The 22,078-nt window shown below is 36.9% G+C and overlaps 1 protein-coding gene across 2 annotated transcripts in view; it reads left to right on the top strand.

Annotated features, from left to right (window-relative positions):
• LOC122790299 (cadherin-24-like) overlaps nt 1-22,078 on the top strand; it is a 2,600,514-nt gene that overhangs the window by 1,052,318 nt on the left and 1,526,118 nt on the right. For both annotated transcript variants that reach the window (XM_044057804.1, XM_044057803.1), the window contains one exon: nt 19,173-19,287. The gene's annotated coding sequence lies outside the window, so the exon portion shown is untranslated. The remainder of the gene's footprint in view (nt 1-19,172; nt 19,288-22,078) is intronic.

Genomic DNA, 22,078 nt, shown 5'->3' on the forward strand with positions numbered 1-22,078 from the left:
TTTGGAATCAGATCACTGAATATCCACATAAGTTGTTGAATCTCAGTGCATTAATCAATAGCTTGGCATAAGAGTACAGTACACTCCACATGCCCAATAGTAATCGCTGAATGTGAACATCTGGATCACATGCCTGATGCCCACCAATACACTGCTATCAGCCTATGTGCACCTCTTTTAAAATGTGATACTGATACATTTTCAGATCATACCTTTGCTACCTACAAACTGAGTAGTACCTCAGTGAGCAATTTTCAGAAGGCATTTTTGTTCAAAGTTTCTACTGATTTCAAGGAGATGTCAACTGAGAGGAGGCTGTGGTCTGTCCAAGTGGCTAACTGGACTGATGGTGTGACACTCCTGATGCTGGCAGTTGACAAGTGGCATGAAAAGAGAATGTGCTCATGCAACTTTGCCCAGATAAATGTATGGAACCGGATTGTGGCAGATCTCCACGGATGCACCAGAATTTACAAGACAGGCTTGCAGATCTGCCATCAGTATGATGACCTTCACCACAGGAGCTGGGATGACCTTTGCAATATGATCACTGAGGTTTGACGACAGTCCCTAGATGACTACAGTAAGTGCAATAATTCACATCTTAACACATATCAATTACTTTTTTCATTTACATGTGGTGATGCAATGCAGGGAGATTCATAATTATTCCAATTTTGTATGTATATGTATACAAATGTCTATATATATATATATATATATATATATATATATATATATATATATATATTATACTTTATATATGTATTATAATCGGTTACTTTTAATAAAAAGTAAGATTTAGTAGTTCATTAGTGATGACAATCCAACTGTGCATCCCAAACTTATACTCAAATATGCAGGGCCAGAAATGCAGGTGTGCAGGAATTTTAAGTAACAGCATGTTTATCAATGTCTGTGTCTATTTGTGACAGCTCATTAATAAATCTATTCATTAACAGAAGTCCATTATCTCAACTGATTAAGCAATGTAGCAGTGTAAATGGAAGTTGATTGTCTGTCAGTACAAAACCCATGAAAGTATTGTTATTCAGAATAGTCGTGGGCTAATTTATTTTGACAAACTTCACTTAATCTGTCTGAGAAAATCTACACATGTCATTATCATAGGACATTAACGCCTACAGCACATAGGCCGTAGATGACTATGCATCTCTTTGTTATTCTCAACACTTTGAGATATAAAGTAGTTTCTCAACATAGATTTCATTGTAATTCCCTTGCAAAATTTATTGAAATAAAAAATATGCAAACTCAGTCTTAGATGCTCAGCACTAACAGTTCAAATGCATTACTTCTTACCTGAGTTTGAAAAATATACGAACGTTGCAGGTTACAATACATTCAATATGAGTGAGTGTTGTAATCACACTTGATTTACAACAAATGTAATAACTTGACTCTTGGTATACCTGAGTGATTAGCACTCTAGGTGATGTCAGTAATAGCAGTCGTACTTGTTTTGTGATTGTGTGTTCATATCCCACAGCATTATCTTAATATATGTAATGACAGCCTGGGGTTTGTTAAACATTTAGGTGTGTTTTGTTACTCATAACTTATGTAAGGAAATCTTTGTGTTGTAGTACACGATCCTTGTATGATGTAGAAATTGATGTATTTCTTCATTAGTCCCAATACCGCAAGATGGTTTCATACTGTGCAGTTTGTTACCACTGATATCATTATATTTCCCATGTCATTTTTTACTGAAAAACAATATATTTTAGCTCAGTCTCAACTGTCCACTAATCACTCTTCACATACATTACATTTTGACTGGGTTAGGAAAATCTAGGAGCATTGCAGGTCACCATGCATTCAACATGAGTGAGTGTTGTAATCACACTTGATTTACAGAAAATATGGATGCACACTTCCTTGACTGAGATATAGTTGAATGGTTAGCACTTTAGATAATGCAACTAATTTGTTCAAACCCCACAAAAGTCCTTTAATTCCTATAATGTCCAGATTGCTGTTTCATAGACAAACTTATAGCATAGAACAAATAGCTAAGTAATCTAAGTTCTGGACTCTAATATAGATATACAAGACGATCCCTGTAGATTCGTAAAGCAGTGACAACAATACAAAGCTATGACATTTGTTATCAGAAACAAGTACCAGTGCAACAGATGCCTGTAACTTAGATATAAGACAATTAGAAACAATGACTGTCATTTAAGTTGTGCCGACAAACATCATCTAACATCACAATAACCACTAACAAATTTATAAGAACATGTACGAATGCAAGGTACACAAAATCATGTGCACAGCAAAAGCGATGCATACTAAATTAACACATAGAATATATACATTTTGATGCATTATGGAAAGGAAGAAATCAAATTTGCATGTGCTGATGCATAAAAGGATTGTATGCTAACAGATTACCTTACATAAATTATGGGTAACATAACATGTCTAAGTGTTTGAATCTAGCTTCCCCTCGTTTGTAGGTTATCTTCGTCTGACAGATACATTTGCACTCATAAAAATCAGTCTGTGCAAAATTATATCAAGGCATTTTTGATATTGCCTGGTCAGATTAATTGGTTATTCTGACGTTGTTCTGCACAGAGTAAATGTAACATCAACTGCGGTCTAACTTCATAACACAGAATCATTGTTGTCCGTTAATACTTCTTAAGCTTTTATTCGTTCAGATGCTGAGGACAGCCAGGAATCAAGCTGTCTATATAGAAAGGAAGCACAGACTTGAGGGGTAGTGAAGGGAGAGAGGTATGTGTTACTATTCTCATCCTTATTTTTGTTATGTATAAAATCATGTCTGTATTTCCAATTTAAAATGTTTTACGCAGATGGCACCCATGCTTGCAAATTTAATGGCAATATTCACCATAATGCATTAACAGAGTATATCTCTTACATGTTAATTTAGTTTGTTTGAGTCTTTCGACTTTTCCCGGTTAGGGGTCGCCACAGCGGCAACTCTGATTCGCTAATGATTGGTAGTGGATTTTTACATACCGGGTTACCAGCCCTGACGCACAACCTTCAATGAAGGCACACCCCATTCACGTATGCCTCCACACACAAGACGCTCTAGCTGAGACTCGAACGGGACAACGTCTTGCTATGAGGCGACAACGCTACCGCAGCACCTGATGTGCACATGATTTTGCACCCCTGCAATCATGCATGTCCTTACAAATTTGTTACTGATTATAGTGAGGTTAGATGATGTTTGTAGACACAACCTAAATGATAGCCATTTGTATTCTATTCATACAGTGGTTTAGACATAAGTATCTTATATATAAGGTGTGTGTGTTTGCTGGATTGGTACTTACTGCTAGCAGCACAAATCCCAGATTTCATTGTTTCTGCTGTCTTATCAGCAAACTTGGACTATCATGTATGTATGGTAGTGGCTCTCAATTCATGGTTTGCATAGCTTGCCTGTTCATGTATTGTATAGGTGTTATGTCTGCTGTCTCATAGTGTTAGAGATGATGGCACAGTTGTAATGCTGTGTATTGCTTGAGTTCTCTCTTCTTGCACTGATGTTTAGGTGTGCAGATTTGTTTGTTAGATCACCACTTTACGTACATATTTGCACATTACCATCTCACATACTGCTCTTTGCTATAATGTGTTAGTGGGACTTTACAACTTATGTCCCCTATAAACATATTCTGTTTCAGGATGTCAGCCATATCTGTCACTGTAATATTCTTGGGTTCAATGATACTTATATGATTTAACAAAGCATTTTATTTAAGTCTATTATGTACATATAGCATATCATGGTCATGCTGTATTTTGAAAAGGCAATGTGTGAAGAGGTAACCCAAACATTCTTTTCCCATTCCGGTGTATTCTATGATGTTTTATATTCCCATAGTGCAATGTTAAACTTATTTGCATAAAGATTCCAACAATATACTTGCATTTCTTTATATGGTGACATTCATAAAATCTCATATTTAATGGAGGCTATCTCTAGAATTTGCACATATTTTTATGTTACTGCTGTAATGACATCTTATCATATACTGTATGTGTGTCTTAATCATTGTAGTCTGAGTCTCCCTACATACCAACTGCTTATTTTATGTAATGTTGCTAGCAGTCTGCAAAGAGTGGCATTGTATATTAGTCATCACATTTATTGTTGTAGATGTGTAACACTCCTGTGTACATGTGGTATCCAGACATGTAGTATGCTGCTACTGATAAACATGCACATGCAACAGCAGATGTCATCTAGATCTCTTTGATTCGACTTTATATCACTATGCAGGCATACTCAGTCATTTATGTGAGTCATTTTGGACTATTGTTATGCATTGTCATGATGTCAGTGCTGCATATGCCCTCATGTTAGGCATGGGATAAGTACAAGATTATAGCTTTCATTCTGAGTGTTGTAATCATCCCTACAGGACAGTAATGTGACTTTTAAAATTTTGATCCATCCTTACATGACAGGAATGTTAGGTAGACAGTCATTGCACTCATCCTGTATAAGAATTGTTCATGTTGTTCATTATACATCCTATTGCTGAGGGTATATTTATTTGTCTGCAGATGTCAGCTAATTATAATCATTAGATGCTGCAGCTGTCATTGCTCAGTGATATTCGCATACTTTGCTACATATTAACTACATATTGTTAGTAGTGATACCTCTAACTATGCTATTCTTTGCCAAGGGAATTACACACAGAGATACTGAGATATTTGTGTGTGTGTGTGTGTGTGTGTGTGTGTGTGTGCGCACATGTGTGTGTGTGTGTGTATGTGTGTGTGTGTGTGTGTGTGTGTGTGTGTGTGTGTGTGTGTGTGTGTGTGTGTGTGTGTGTGTACTCCTTTCCAGGCCATTTCATATGCTGCTCTGACATGCCCGCTGACATCTCTCAGTTCTCTTCTCTTACATTTCCACTGTGCATATTATTATTAACAGGATTTCTTACACAACATTGATAGCAGTAGACATTATACCATCACATGACGTACATGATGTATTTCTACAATATAAGATAATGATATTGTCTGACATATTTATTCAATTATATGACTACATTATGCATGACATGGGTGTATTGTAAATGTGTTACCCATAATAATCAGACCTACATAACAGACAAGTCTGTAATTTTTTAGGGTACAATGTATTACACCTTGTGACAAAAGTATTACAGATGGTTTAATGATCATCTTAGTGACATATAACATATGTAAGACTTCAGTACTGTAAACAGTTTATTAGTCTGTTATATTATTATATGGATTGCTGTTATCTTTTGGCATTTATGCTGTTTTATAAATAAATGAACAATCCTCAGGTATCACCTTGTTACACAGTCTAGGACCTGTGGCAGCCAACCCATCCCCCACAGAAGATGACAACATGCTCGACCTCTTCCATCAGGTACCGACTGCAATGACTAGAGCGGATCACCAGAATGATGATGATGACAGGAGACTGACACCAGCATGGGCCGTCAGGAATGGTGACCTCCACCATACCAGTCCAAAGACCTGATGGGCCAGATGTGTGCTGTAGTTACAGCTGTTTTCCCATCAGAGATGCAGGACAGAATAGGGATATTTTCCAGTGCATGGTTTGGACCATGTGTGACCACTTCTGGGGATCAGAAGACAGATCATTTGAGATGTTTAACCCCATCAGCGTGGGCTTTGTAGAATCTAAGTATATTCTATGTGTTCTGATCATCTCATGCAGCCAACATGGTGTGTTACTACTTGGTTATTTTTCACTATTAAGCAAAATTGTGCAAACATCCCATACTGCAGTCATGATACATACTTCACAATCCAGGTTTTATTGGGCTATATAGTTTCACTGCATTATGACATGTGCAGATATGTTGCTGGCATTGTCAGTATTGTGCCATGTGATCTACATGTGCTGTCATTTATGCGAACAAGGTTATGGCCTCACAGGTAAAGTATTCCTGCACTCTGTATGTGGCTTGCCTATCTACATGCAGTGGCCCATGAGATTATTTCTAATCCCATTTGACCTTGTATGTGACAGATATGTTTGTCTCAGTTACCAGTCTGATAGTGTCACACAGTTGTGTTGACAATGCTCACTACATGGAAAGGTGATGACATATACAAGTGTGATACCTTACACCTGCTAAGTTTGATGACATTCCACACACATACCACTGTAGTGCCATTTTCCTGTGAATGTGCATAGCTGATACATATGCATAGATTGCACACATCATTGCTACAATGCTGGGTTTTGGTATGCCTTTTGACATACATGCCATTTCATTATATTTGCTACATCAGTGACACTGGTATGTCAAAAAGTACCATTGGCACTCTACCCTTGAATGTGAGGTTAAGTGCTACAGTGTGTGCCTTGTGTTACACAGATTTCTTCTACTGCCATCAGTTATGCCTTGGCCATTAACCTCTGCATCGCCTGTCTCTTTTACACAGATTTCTTTTACTGCCATCAGTTATGCCTTGGTCATTAACCTCTGCATCACCTGTCTCCTTGCTATAAGATTCAACTAATTTTTTGGCATTTTGTGATGATATCATATTAATAGAACAAGTAATGAATCTCTGTATTATGCAGTCTTTTTATTAAGAGAAAACACTACTGAATTGTGGCTATAGCTTCTCTTCTGACATGTATACACCTTTTGCTGCCTGTTAGACATGTTAACGTATATGGGTAGTTTTCCTTCAGTACAATACTCCTTGCTTTCTATGCCTGTACATGTAAAATTATGAATAAGTATTTCTCCCACAAGTGGTGTATCATAGTTGTGCATACAAAAGAGTCCTTTGATCTTACATGCACTATTGTTATTGCTTTCTGTGACTGTGCCACGTAGTATATAAGGCTCGCATGGCAGTATATATAGATATGTGATATTCATCCCAATGATCATTATATCACTAGGCTAATTGCTGTTAACCTGTTGCACATTAGTCTGTTGTTCACATCATCAGAGCACGGACATGTTCATAGACATCACAGATGTATGCTGCACGCATGTCAAACATTGGTCTTTTGCTGCATGTACATGTGCAGTCCATCTTGTGTTGGGGACACAGTATGGTCAAATGTTTTCATTGGAATATGCATGTCCTATGCTTTTATCCCCTGATTTTTCAGGCATGCATTCCCTTACCACTGTGGACATATGTTGTACATTTCTTTTCCCTCTTATAGCTTTTGCCTATTTGTTGCACATCTGCATGGCATATGTATATGTTTATCTGCACTTTTATGCACCATATCATCATTGACCTGTAGGTGTATTGAGCTTATACAGTGTTCTGGCACCATAATTCATTGCCATACACATGCAATGCTTAAACAAACACTGTGGTGATCATTGTGATGTTTCCACTTGTGTTCATGTTTTACTTGAGTATCATGCAATCCCCTGATATACTTTCTATACTTCCCGCATAACTATTTATGCACAGGCTTGCATACCTTTATTTATCATGTTTGTGTGCTATTTAGTAATGTATCTGTATCACCATGTGGTTTCTACATGGGAATTTCACATTGATTGTCATTGGAGGCAGCATGTTGTGCAGTGGTTAATGTTGTCACCTCACAGCAAGAGGTTCTCTGGTTTTGATTCTCAGATGGGGTGCCTTCTGTGCAGAATTTGCATGTTCTCCCTGTGTTCATGTGGGTTTCCGCTGGATACTCCAGTATCCTCCCACATTTTAAAGACATGCGTCTGGAGCTTTTCTCCCTGGGTCTCCGCTGAAAATAGGCTCTGTCCTAGTCAGACTTTCCCATTCAACAAATGTTAAATACATTAAATAAATAAATGTGTGATGAACCTTCTGCATGTGTGGCTTGTGTGAGATCTTTGCATGTCATACATCTACAATCCATACCTGAACACCATCTGTGTTGTCTCCGACATGGACTGTCTTCACTAACATCAGATCCCATTTCTGCTGTCCTGTGGTGTGGTATGTATAGTTAGTGGTGTAGCACACTGCCATATTATTCATTTGCTGCATTACTGTTCCTTGTTACGGTGCTTAATTGTTTACTTATTGCATGCAGGATTGTGCATCATGTCTGACCACTCCTTGTCTGCTCACACATTTCCTTTGCTGGATTTGCTCGGCACTTAGGTTATATATAGTGTCTACTTATTGCATGCAGGATTGTGCATCATGTCTGACCACTCCTTGTCTGCGCCTACATTTCCTTTTCTAGATTTGCTCAGCACATAGGTTATATTTAGTGTCCTGTGCGCTTTGTTTGAGCAGTGTGTTTTTAAAGTTTTTATTCTGGCTTTTAGTTTTTTTTTTGGTTTTGCTGTTGCTTGGCTTATACTTGCACTTCCAACAGGCTAGATGATAATGCTTGATTCTCATTGTATACTGAAATACCAGAAATCCCAATTTAGGCAGTTTGTGTCATACAACTACCATCAGTCGTACTCCTTTTTTGTGACTGTCACACAGTTTGCAACATCTCAGCACTGCTTTGAGAAAAGGCACATAATGTATTATTGAGGTGCACCATGGCTAGTATGCATCCCTACCCTGTTTGTCACCTTTCTTTCACCCATATTGTACTGTCCATATGTGTGCTGACAATGTGGCCTTGGATACAGTTTCATTGTAAGTACGTTTTTTAATTTATTTTTTGTGGATTATGGCAAATTCTGCAAATAATGTTTGTGTGTGTGTACTTTGTGACAATATCCACAATGTACTATGGATATTTCTGGTTTTAGTGGACTATTGCTGATGCACATTTCTTTTCTCAGTGTTTTCCACATATTAACAACATGTCTCATCAAAAATGCAGGAGAAAACCAATGATAGAACATCACTCTCCTTTTCTAAACTTGTTGTTTACTTCCTGATGTGAGGGGCAAGCTCCGATACTCCCAAATGTATATACACCTATTCTTAGATTGCCATACCTTGGAGAAAAGGGAATATTCTGACAATTGTTTAAGATGCTCACAGGCAACATAGTTGCTTCAAATGTTTATTTTTCTAACTGGTTTAGGCATTCTGTTTGCTTTGAGATGGACATATATGGGGTTGTATAATTGGGTAAAATATGATAATTATTAAGTGTTACATTGAAAATAGCCAGGTTTAGGCTTATATCACATGAAATCCAGTAAGAAACAAGGGGGTTATGAATAAAGCTGCTGATGGATCTGGTTTCCTGATAATTCTTTTATCCTGGAACAGAATGAGTGCTATCTCTACACTGACACCAGGTGTCTGTATTTACAAAAATGCTGATGTATTTGAGATGTTTTGTTTAGGCTTATGGTATTCAGCAACAATACCTTGATAATTATGTAGTAATTAATCTGATATCTTAGTATGTCCATTCGTTGAAGTCTACCTAAAAATGGCATTATCATTTAGCATCAGATTTAGCCTCTATGTGAAAACTGGAGTAACCAGTTCACCACACATGGACATACACTGGCTGCATTTATAAATGACAGTACTTTACTACTCAGTTGTTGAAGCCGATAGTTTTATCCTTCAATTTAGGCATCATTCTGTTTGAGGGTTGAATGCTGCCCAATGCCAGCCCCCAGATTGAATCATTCAAGATTATTATACTATGAATAAGAATATTATACTATGCAAAATACAAAGTTAGGATCATATCAGGGGCAAAGCAAGGTCTTAAGGGCCCTAGTGATACTTATCCTAGCAGCAGCAGGATAAATAACATGTCAACCTGTCCTTTACATATCTCACTGAGTGCTGTGTTTGTATATCTTACAATGGACTTTGCAAATAAAGGCATTCCTGGGACATTATGCAAGATTTTTAGGTTTGCAGCTCAGGTGACTCATAGTAGCAAAAGCAAAGGAGAGAAATCAGGGACAGTTTTTAAATATTGCTCTAATTCACTTTAGAAAATTATTAGAACAATAGGCTTTGGAACGATGTGCAAAGGCTGAAAAGTAGGAGTCTTTAATGAGAGGCATTACTGACCAGTTGTGATCCTCCATGCTTTACCAGAACATCCAATTATTTTACTAGGGACAGGAGAAGAAATGAGGCAAGATGAGGGATGTTCTGCAAAATCAGAGACAGGTAAAAGATGCAGTGGGCATAAACAATATACCCCTCTTGGTGATGGGCACTTTGTTTTGGAATACATTTTGTTTATAAATGTGACAGAGTGAGGTACCAACAGCTTTTAAAGACTGTTTTACCTTTTGTCAATGTGAATAGCATGAGACGCAAAAGTAATAAACTTCTGTTATGTATTCCAAGTGCTATTCTAATCACTTCTCATGCTGGAAAAGTACAAACCAAGTTCATCTTTATTGTACAGTAACCATAGAAATCTAATGATTATGTAATAATTATATCAGATACACGAGTACATATTAAATAGCCTTTTACCTTCAACCTATCTTAGCAAACAGTTATTTATGCTGTCTCTATCCTCTAGATTCTCCTATTTATATTTACTGTAGCTAGCCAATACAATTCTTAAAGCATTTTTAAGAGTATACTAACACAGTTTAAGAAAGACATTATGTAGTATATGACTGTGGTTACATTTACTACAGATGAAAGGTTTTATCTGTAGATGCTGGAGATAGCCTACTTGCTTCTAAGACTAAGAAGGAGTCCATCACTAGGAGTCTGAAAAGGAGAGAGCCTAATAATAAGTCCACTTTTTCACTGATAGATACCATTTGAATTTTTGTAGGACTATGTAGTAAAGTTCCACCCAAGGAGATGAAGTAATAATCCAGAAATTCTGTTGCTTGTGAGATGGAAGATAAATACGTTAACTAGATACAGAGGCAATAATTATGAGGTTATATTGAAAAGTAGTGGAAAATGTATGCTTTTACCAGTCACTGCTCAGCCTTCAGAGCAGAAAGATACAATGACATTTTGTAGAATCGAAAAAAGGTAGGGCTGAATTTAGATGTTGGTTGTTCTATGTCGTGGATAAAGATAAGCGACCGATTCAGAAAAGTTCCATGATATTTAAAGTGTACTGTTTTTAACATTACCTAATATAGTGAAGATAAATGGTTTGAAAGGTACAAGCATGAAACAAAGCCTTGAACAAAAGAACAGTTTTTGCTTGCTTGTTTTTCTTTGTGTTAATTAGTTTCCCCTAGAAAGGATCCAATCTGAGATATGTGTACGCATGCGCGCGCGCGCGCGCGTGTGTGTGTGTGTGTGTGTGTGTGTGTGTGTGTGTGTGTGTGTGTGTGTGTATGTGTGTGTTTGTGTGTGTTTGTCTGTATCTGTGTGTATTTACACACATTTTCAGAAGATTGAGCAGATATATATCTCGATATCTATAGCTAGGTTTACTAGCACATTCTTGAAGTCTGCAATCTAGAAATGCACAACACTGGGACCATAATATAAAACAAGCAAAATTCTGAAGACCACATTATCTAACTAAATCTAGAAATGAGTGCTAATATGAGTCCGGCTGGGAGAAAAGGTCAGGAGTTTGATGTTGTGGTCTTCTGCATTTTGATCTTTTATATATATATCTATATATATATATAGAGAGAGAGGATATATATATATATATATATATATATATATATATATATATATATATATATATCTATAGGTTCATAGGTTAGTACTAGGCTAACTGCCCTTGCGAGCCATTTTAAGCATAGCCGATTATCCCCAGTGAGATTCAAACCCTGTACCTTGTGTTTGTAAGGCAAACACCTTAACCATTAGGCCACCCTCCCAACCCCATAGATACATAGTACAGATGTGCATGGTACATTGACCCATTCAGTAATTCACAACCCATAAAATTATCAAAATATTTTTTACTATGAGAGATAAGCTTCATAACAGCTATTAGAATGATCAACAACTTAGCCTGTCAAACCATGAAGTTAAAAATTGCAAGGATGAGAGGGCTCTTTCAAAGGCAGGACACAACATGAAACCTTTTCAAGGAACTGCTTAACCATTATATTCTGGGTCACTTCTCTTTTCTCCTCAACATTGTGAAATGTTCGTGTTGTACTAGATGTCAGAAACTTGCAGCTTGGCCATGGAATAACTATGACACAATCTGATTTCTGCTCTAGGTCAGTGACACCTGGAAATAAACTAAGTATAGTCATGGAGAAGACTTCCCTATCTAGATAGACATCCTCTTCCACTTAGAAGACCACATCTTGTAAATACAGGGCTTCCTGTCAGCTTTATTCGCCTTTGAAAATTCCAGAAGAGGACAGGGTGGAAGCAGCAGTGCCTAGAGATGGATCTAGTTGCCATTCCATCTGAAAGAGAATTTCCTTGGTACTTATTCCTATAGGTCTCCATTTGTTTAGGAATTAAGATTCTGATACTGGATTGCTCTTGACCACAATAATGTGATGGGATAGAGCATGGGTATGTCTTCTCTGTATATTGAGGTGAGGAGACGATTGAAAGAATAAAGTTAGAAGGTGAATAACTATTATTTGACACAAAAATAGAATGCAGCCACCATTAACTTTAAGTTGCCTTTCTAAACTCAGAAGAATAAGTGCAAGCATGAGTCTTCCAGCGAGATGAACAGGTTATACTCCAGTGAGATGAACAGGTTATATTCCAGTGAGAGGAACAGGTTATACTCCAATGAGATGAACAGGTTATATTCCAGTGAGAGGAACAGGTTATACTCCAGTGAGAGGAACAAGTTATTCTTCAGTGAGATGAACAGGTTATAATGCAGTGAGATGAGCAGGTTATACTCCAGCGAGATGAACAGGTTATACTCCAGTGAGATGAACAGCTTATATTCCAGTGAGATGAACAGGTTATATTCCAGTGAGAGGAACAGGTTATACTCCAGTGAGATGAACAGGTTACATTGCAGTGAGATGGACAGGTTATATTCCAGTGAGAGGAACAGGTTATACTCCAGTGAGATGAACAGATTATATTCCAGTGAGAGGAACAGGTTATACTCCAGTGAGATGAACAGATTATATTCCAGTGAGATGAACAGGTTATATTCCTGTGAGATGCACAGGTTATACTCCAATGAGATGAACAGGTTATATTCCAGTGAGAGGAACAGGTTATATTCCAGTGAGAGGAGCAGGTTATACTCCAGTGAGATGAACAGGTTATAATGCAGTGAGATGAACAGGTTATACTCCAGCGAGATGAACAGATTATACTCCAGTGAGATGAATAGTTTATATTCCAGTGAGATGAACAGGTTATATTCCAGTGAGAGGAACAGGTTATACTCCAGTGAGATGAATAGGTTATATTGCAGTGAGATGAACAGGTTATATTCCAGTGAGAGGAACAGGTTATACTCCAGTGAGATGAACAGATTATATTCCAGTGAGAGGAACAGGTTATACTCCAGTGAGAGGAACAGGTTATATTGCAGTGAGATGAACAGGATATACTCCTGTGAGATGAACAGGTTATACTCCAGTGAGATGAACAGATTATATTCCAGTGAGAGGAACAGGTTATACTCCAGTGAGATGAACAGATTATATTCCAGTGAGAGCAACAGGTTATACTCCAGTGAGATGAACAGGTTATACTACAGTGAGATGAACAGATTCAATTCCAGTGAGATGAACAGGTTATATTCCAGTGAGATGAACAGGTTATACTCCAGTGAGATGAACAGATTAAATTCCAGTGAGATGAACAGGTTATATTCCAGCAAGATGAACAGGTTATACTCCAGTGAGATGAACAGATTAAATTCCAGTGAGAGGAACAGGTTATACTCCAGTGAGATGAACAGATTAAATTCCAGTGAGATGAACAGGTTATATTCCAGTGAGATGAACAGGTTATACTCCAGTGAGATGAACAGGTTATACTCCAGTGAGATGAACAGGTTATACTCAATAGTGTGATTTTTCTTGTTCCCATCTCCAGTAGATGACTTGAAATGAATCTGAGGAGACCTGACAGCACATTTATTTTCCATGTAAGTAGACCACTGTAAAAGAGTTCCCCCAGTTTATGGCGCACTTAATTTCTCTTTATGGGCAAGTGGGTAAATTTGCTTACTATCCTGTTTACTCATATGTAGCTCCTGGCCTTGCTTTTACACTAGAGTGTGAAGGAAGTCTTGTCTCTAGTCCTTTTCCAGAGTTTGGAAGGTAGCAAATTAGAGTCTTTAGATTTCGCAGGATTGCATGAGCTCCTCTCATGAGGTCTCCATTGTTTTCTTGCTGCACAAGGGGGGAGCCTAAATTTTCTCCTTAAGCAACAAACAAAATATCTGTTATCAGAGATTATGGCAGGTTAGGCTTCAGAAAGAGACACACTCTTGTAATTTGGTGACTACAGTCCATCACATTTGAGACTGATGATGATGGTTGAACACTAGCAAATGATGTGTCATTGTATATTGAAGTACCTTTGTCCTCAGATAAGGGAAGTAGAGCTGTGCAGACAGTGCCCATCATGAAATCTAAGAAGTCAGAATTTTTGTATTTATATCTTGCTCTCACTTTTCATTAATGCTTCAAAATCTATCATGTCTGAACCTCATTTGTGGCCAGGAATGGCTGACAATTAAAAAAATGTTCAACTCCTGTCCAAAAAGGCAATTTTCAGTGCTGGGAGAAGAGAAGAGAAAACGTCTCCTAGTTTACAGTGAACTCTTTGAGATATGACCAAGGATAGACTCAAGCAAAGTCACTGTTAGAAAATCCCTTCAAAAAACCTCTGGTAGCCAACCATCTAAGAAAAGAAACATAAGACATTCTTCTCCTACACGTCCTGTATCTAAATGTCATACACATTAGTAAATATGTTAGGTGCAGTGGGAGACAACCATGTTGTAAGGTAGTACTGAAAAGCATGCCCACCAAGAATTAATGAAATTAACTTTCTATACAGATTTTAGCACTGATATGTTAAAGGCATTCATGTTATCCAATGAGACTCTCTAGGTACTGTGTGGCCACAGTATCATAACCATCTGGAGAATTCAATGAATGCAATGTGACAATGCAGATGAACTTATTGAAGTCACTGATGCAATGGGACAAAATTCTCCTAGTCAATTCAAAACAATGGAGTTTGAAAAAGAAACCTCCATTCCTTGTATTCTCTTTCTTTCTCTCTGAAATAAGGACACAGACTATGGCTTTAAGGAGGTATAGATTTTGAACTGCTTCAGAATCATCAACTTCTTTATCTGTGAAGGAAAAACTTCCTGGGCAGAAAAAAAGCAAACTTGTTTAAAATAAGCAGTTTTCACATCACATATAGAGTCCACTTTTCCCTAGTAATGATTCTGTAATTTGAGGAAAACTCCAAAGCTTCTGAGCTCTCTTTGGCTTATATGTGCCTTCTAAATGGAAAACTGTGGTGGCCTAGGAGAAGAAAAGAGAAAGAAAGTCAGGATCAGGTGTCTCAGAGACTGCATATAGTTGGTACTGCCTACTTCCTCTTCTGGAGGTGATTAACTGGGCTAAGAAATCCTAACATAAGAAAGACCAGAGTCCACTCATCCCTAATGGAAGAGTAATACCGATGGGTGCTGTGACATCCCCACACTGGGCCGGTAATCAAGGAGTCTGAATCCTCACCACTGATACTGGAGAAGGATTTTCACTTGGAATACAAATGGATGCACTCAGTATTTCCAGATGCAGACACCTCTGCACCAAATACAATTTCTCTTAAGAGCACTCAGGGAACACACTCAGCCAGGGGTCTGGGTTTCTATATCTGTCTCCCTCCAGGTCCTCAGTAAGATCCTCACTGGCACAGCTTTAGAGTTAAGTCCTCAGCTGAGTGCCCAAGCCAAGTCCTCCAGCACTCTCTTTATGAAACCAGTGCTTCATGTCCCTACTCCAAGTAGCTGACACACACACAGTGAGATTTGATTTTTCACACAGCTGGGAAAGGCTGACACAGATTTACCTGCTCTGCCCCATAATGCCAGGAGACACTCCACAATCAGCTACTCTAAGGCCCTTAACAAAGGGTGCCCAATTATGCTGTGTAATATTAATACTAATACAATTGGAAGTAGTCTACCAAAACAGCTAGGCCTTCAGGAGTCGCCCACACAGTGTCACCAAAATTATTATTATTATTATTATTAGTTTGATATAAGCACTCTCAAAGGTTAAATACTTTCTAAAAGGACCAGCCACTAAAAAGTTTAATAATAAATAATAAAAAGAGCATGAAAATACTGAATATATATTTATAGTATACCACAGAGTTCAAATCACAGGAAATATTAAAAAAAAAACATTGATGGACAGACAGACAAATAAAGAGAATATCTAAACTAAGCTTCACTATATTTTCCTGACTGAATCTAAGAGAATTACTATTCCCTACTTACTTAATAAAGCAAGGCAGATGATGTGGTGAATGGTCATTCTTGTTTTCAGGCCCAAGACTGCTTCCAGACATGCCATCTCCAGTCCTTTTCAGAGCTGTGAGATATGCACTTCCATGGCCCAAAAGGTGATCCACTTAACAGTATTTTTCTTAAAGTAAGAAGTAAGCCAGCTGCTTAGCCCCTTCTCCTCCTGTGTCATTTGCTAACATATATACATACAGTCTCACATGTATAGTCCTTCTCTGTCCAGCAAGACCCTCTGTTGATATATTTTTTTAACACTAGCAGCTTTACAAACACATTTTGACTTTCAAATGCCATGCAATTCTAATATATTTGTAACATAAGCATTTGTGCAAATCAGTTTGATATTCAAATGCCATCCAGTTCTAATACTTTTGCAACATAAGCATCTTTTATAAATCAGTTTGATATTCAAAGGATATACCATTCTTTAGAGAACTCCAGCTGGCTATGCTGGCACTAGCCCTTATTATCACGGGTGCCATCAAACACAGATCCAATCATGAGCATGCTCTTAGTTTTGGCATTATTACAGCCAAAATTAAGGTACTAGCTAGAACACATGAAGGTTGCCATTGTATGGGTCTTTTACAGAAACTGTTTCTCTCCAAGATCAGAAAGTTCTGCAAGCATTTCCAAAGCATAGTTCACTGGAAGAATTGGACAAATTATACAAATAATTGAGACATATGTCCCAAAACTGCTTAGGATAATATATTGTTGCCTATTCTTTCCAAAGTTTTGAACTGGTGCACAATGGAGGAATCTTATAATCTTTGGGACTTATGTTGCATAGTAATCTACCATGGAATGCCTCACTTGGATGTCATTCCAGTCTGCTGGGGATTTGGAGAATGCATTCACCTTCTCAAGAGGAGTGAAAACTGAATACAAATGATCCCTGGTGACATAAATGATATCCTTTTGTACAGGACCTACAAAAAGGGATGACAGGAGGTTCTGCACCTGTCTTCCCCAAATGCAGGCTAATCCACATAAAACCTGATGTTCTTAAAAAATATATATATCTCCTAAAAATTAATTTGTAAATTCAAATGGTTGCAGCAGGCAAATTAAGACTTATGATTTTTTATTATCTTCTACCAAGAAGTTACAATGAGGGATGGTCTAATTCTTCTTATCTATTTAAAATAAAATGATTTCAAGAATCTCAGAATTTTACTTTTGAGGAACTAAAGGACATGGATACAGTCTATCTGTAACTCCAGATGACAGTGGGATGGCCTGATGTCACCATTAAGATTGTTAGTAATTGCAGGTGGATACTGGACCTAGTGCCAAGGGCCGTAGATGCTAGATGTGGTACCCACATGATGTGTTGCAGATACCATGGGAGTATTACGTGACTCAAACTAGAATTCTCCATTTTATGGCATGTGTAACCTAACTTTTTAATATTCCTCATATCTGAAAATCATGTCCAACTTTTGGTATACTCTTGCTTCAACAGCCCTTTTTCTCCTAAGTCTTCAGGCATAGAATTCACAAAATACCTCTTAAAATAGGTCAGTCTTGAGTTTGTACACATGTAAATACTCCAATGTACATCAGTTGATTACATGTAATTAAACTAGCTGTGAGAGTAACATATTTGCTAGTTTAAAGTAGACATTTTAAGGGACTTCCTGCAAGGGTATACTTGAATTTGTTAAAATTATATGCCTTTTTAAACCTGAAATAAATTGAAATGTTTAGCAATTTTATGATGGCAAACACATTTACTCAGAATTGTTATTAATAAAGAGTTAGTATGTTATGTTCCAACAGGAAAGTAAATAATTTAGTCAATGTGAAAGATATAAAGAAACTCCCAAATGTATTTATAAAGAATATATAAATGCCTGTGTTTATGAGGCGGTATAATCTCACTGTCATCTATTTCATTATATACTCTATTAATGTAATAAAAATGCAGGGCTTGATGCCTGCATTATTTGACATTGTATGTGGCACATTGATCAACAGCCAGATACACAGTGACTTTTTACTTACTAAGCTAAAGTGTTTATAGCACCAGATGCAAACTTTGAATATACCACTGTCCCAATTACTGTCATTGAATGTTATCTGTTTAAGTGCTCTTGGAGTAAAGTCTCCCTTGTAATTTATAAGGCTATTTATATGGAAAATAAAAATATATATTACTTGTTACTGGTATGTATAAGCTCTGACAAGAGCAAAAGCACTTATCTCTTGTTTTATTTTAAGAAACTGTGGCTTAAACCATCAATTCCAGCTTGAATACTTGTTTTTTCTTTCTTATTTTTAATAATAATGCAAAGTGATCTTTGACATGGATCTTACATAAGAATTTATGACAATGGTCTGCTTAGTAATTAGTATGCCAGTGTCAAGAGCAGTTGTTCCTGGTCACCTATACAACCAGTTTTCCTTTGTGGGTGTGTGTGTGTGTGTGTGTGTGTGTGTGTGTGTGTGTGTGTGTGTGTGTGTGTGTATGTGTGTGTCTGTGTGTGTGTGTCTGTGTGTGTGTATACACACACACACACACACACATATATATATATATATATATATATATATATATATATATATGTGTGTGTGTGTGTGTGTGTGTGTGTGTGTGTGTGGTTTTATATATATATATATATATATATATATATATATATATATATATATATATATATATATATATATATATATATATATATATATATATATATATGCGCAACTGAGAGACATTATGTTATTGTATTTTGTGCATTATGATTAATTGGCTAATTCTACTGTTAATTTTCCTTTTACATAGGCAAAAATTACATTCATGAATATACCTTGTCAAACTGTTTACCATCTGGAAGAATAGCTCCACATGACGTCACACTGAGAAGGTATACAAAAGCAATAAGAAGGCATAGGCATTGGTATGTAAGTTTAAATCAAATTAATTGCTTCTCTACTTTCCTCTAATGTGCAGTTATAAAAATAATGAAAACTGTATAACACGTTACACAGCCAGCATTGGCCATCACCAAGATAACATTATATTTTAGCTGTTTTATATAATATGTTGTCACAAGACACACTGACCATGTGATATTTCAGAAATAATATTTGACTAAATAAGTTTTCTTTGACTGATCTCTTAGTCCCAATTGATATTATTCTTATTACTAGTATTATTTTATTTAAAGACTAAAGTGTTGAGAGACAGGAGGAGAGCAGTACACACCACTGTGTAGCTTAATGTTGTAACAAACCACTGTGAGGGATAGTCACGTTATACCATCTAACGTTTTGCATACGATCTTCGTTTATAACAGGAGTCAGTATGCTTTGTTTTTTTTTTTTTTTAGGGGGGGATCCAGCAAGTTCAATTTGTGATTGTTTTGTACTTTTTACCATTTTTCTGACTTTGGATAACCTCAGATACTGGAGATAAACAGCAAAGCCCCCACATTAAGGTGCCCTCCTGGTAGAGTTGCTGCTATGCAAACACAATTGTTTTCATGGGGTATGGTGTGTTTTTTTTTTTTCTCTCTCTTTTTGCAGTAATGCATTATGGGTGCAATCTGTGTGAGTATGAAATATTTTACTTGCATTGTTTTATGTCTTGATTAAACAAGATACAAATCCATCTACAGGATCTAAAAGCATAGTAAAAGGGAACAGTGAGTTAAAAACAAAACAGAGCAATGGCGGCATTCATTTTGATTGTATATTGCTTTGTCATTATATAAAATATTATACCTGTGATATTGCTGTTATTAGCATGTTGCTTGACATGGTAATATGTATGGGTTTGACAAGTACTGTAGTTTGTAGCAGAGGTCTGTAATTAAGAGAAGCTGGGAAAAGGTTTTTTTAATGAATTTCCCTTTAGTCTCAATTTTTACCACCTCTGAGATAGTAAGTACGCGCACACACACACACACACACACACACACACACACACACACACACACACACACACACACATATATATATATATATATATATATAGAGAGAGAGAGAGAGAGAGAGAGAGAGGGAAGAGAGACAGAGAGACTGAGACTGTAGGGACAGAGCTTTCACACTAGGGGTGGGGGGAATATAGTCCATCTCCTGTAAAAACAATTATCTTGCATTGTTTTACAAGTTCTTGATTAAAGCTTGATGATTTTATGTTCTTTAGAAATTTCACTTGCAATGTTTTCCATATTGACAAAGGGAGATACAATATTTCAATATAGATCATAGCACAACTGTTGTTAGGGCCACGCTGCCTGTGATCTGGCCCTTAAATTGTCAATATTTTGTTATAGTCTGTTATGACCATACATGCATCAAGTGTAATATATATATCAAGTGTAATGTTTCTTCATGAGTGATAATTTTCTTGTAGTGGTCTCAGCAGAATAATGACCTGATTTGTTTAAAACTATGGAGGGATCCTGGCTAAAATCTTTACTGCTGTTATATGTACTGAGGAGCAGTGAAAAGAAATGTTTCTGTTATTTCAGCCATTTTATTTTCATACAACAGTAAGAGCTAGAGATAAAAGTGAGAAGTACTGTTTGTGAGTTGTCTAAAGCAAAAAAAAAACCCACAAGTAAATGTGTTGTCCAGTTGCTTTGCTTTGGAGAACAAATAGTTAATATTTGTTTCATACCAATATTAATATTAGATGCATTTTACTTTTCTGAAATACATTTAACAGCTTTGCTAGTTAACTTTGTAACAGATAACTTGTGTACAAAGAGACAACCAATACCCACATTTAAAGGTATTGGCGTCACCTTATAGTTCTATTACTGAACAACTGAGTTCTGTGCCATCTGAAACAAGTGATGAAAGAAAGCATGCTGTTTGCTTTAAAAGAATTGCGCACGAGTATCTCCAATAACATTCAGAAAACTAATTAGAGTCAGGCATTTGTCAATTAAAATCAGTCAATAATTGTTTAGAAGTTCCTGTGCTGATCGATAAAGCTTCCTCAGTTTACTTGAACTATCTGTTAGGGACTCAGACTGTGAATATCATAACCAAATAGCGAAGTCGATGTCTGGCATTTATATTTTCTCCTCAATATTTTTTTGATTAGCATCTCATAAGGTGGTATTCCACTAAAAGGAAAGATGTCACAATAATTTTATGTTTTATTTTTATCTTATTTACTTTATTACTATGTATTTCTTTATTTTAAAGGGGTTGGTTTGTGTCAAAGCAGTCTCCCATTAGTTGCTTTTGGAGTCCCTTCCTTGATTTTCTGCAATCACCGTTCCCTGAACTCATGTTCAGATTGACCCATTTATCCAGGCCGCACAAGCAAGGAAAACTTGAGTGCTAGTGACCATGAGAAAGTGGGCACAGAGCAAAGAGTTATCATATGGTGCCATCCTGACAGCTGTGGTAGTATTCCATAATTGGTGAAACACACGATATTCTGTATGTTACTGCATGTCGCAGCAGCATTTCCAGTTCCCCTAGTCCTGAGCAAGTGATGGTCTTCCTTGAGATTATTGCTTCTTCACTGATGAGGGCCCTATTTCCATACAAAACCCCATTACCCTACTGGAACGGATGACCTAACATATGTTACTCATTCCAAACTCCCTTTCTTGTCTGTTCCAGTGCCTAATTTGCAAATCAAACACATCTTCTGAGTCATACTCAAAGCTGTATCTCTCTATCCCTTGGAACTGGGCAAATCTCATACCTTTATTATTTTTAAGG

Source organism: Protopterus annectens, chromosome 16.part0 (genome assembly GCF_019279795.1).
Source record: "Protopterus annectens isolate FY-2018-M chromosome 16.part0, PAN1.0, whole genome shotgun sequence".
NCBI classification, from domain to species: domain Eukaryota; kingdom Metazoa; phylum Chordata; order Ceratodontiformes; family Protopteridae; genus Protopterus; species Protopterus annectens.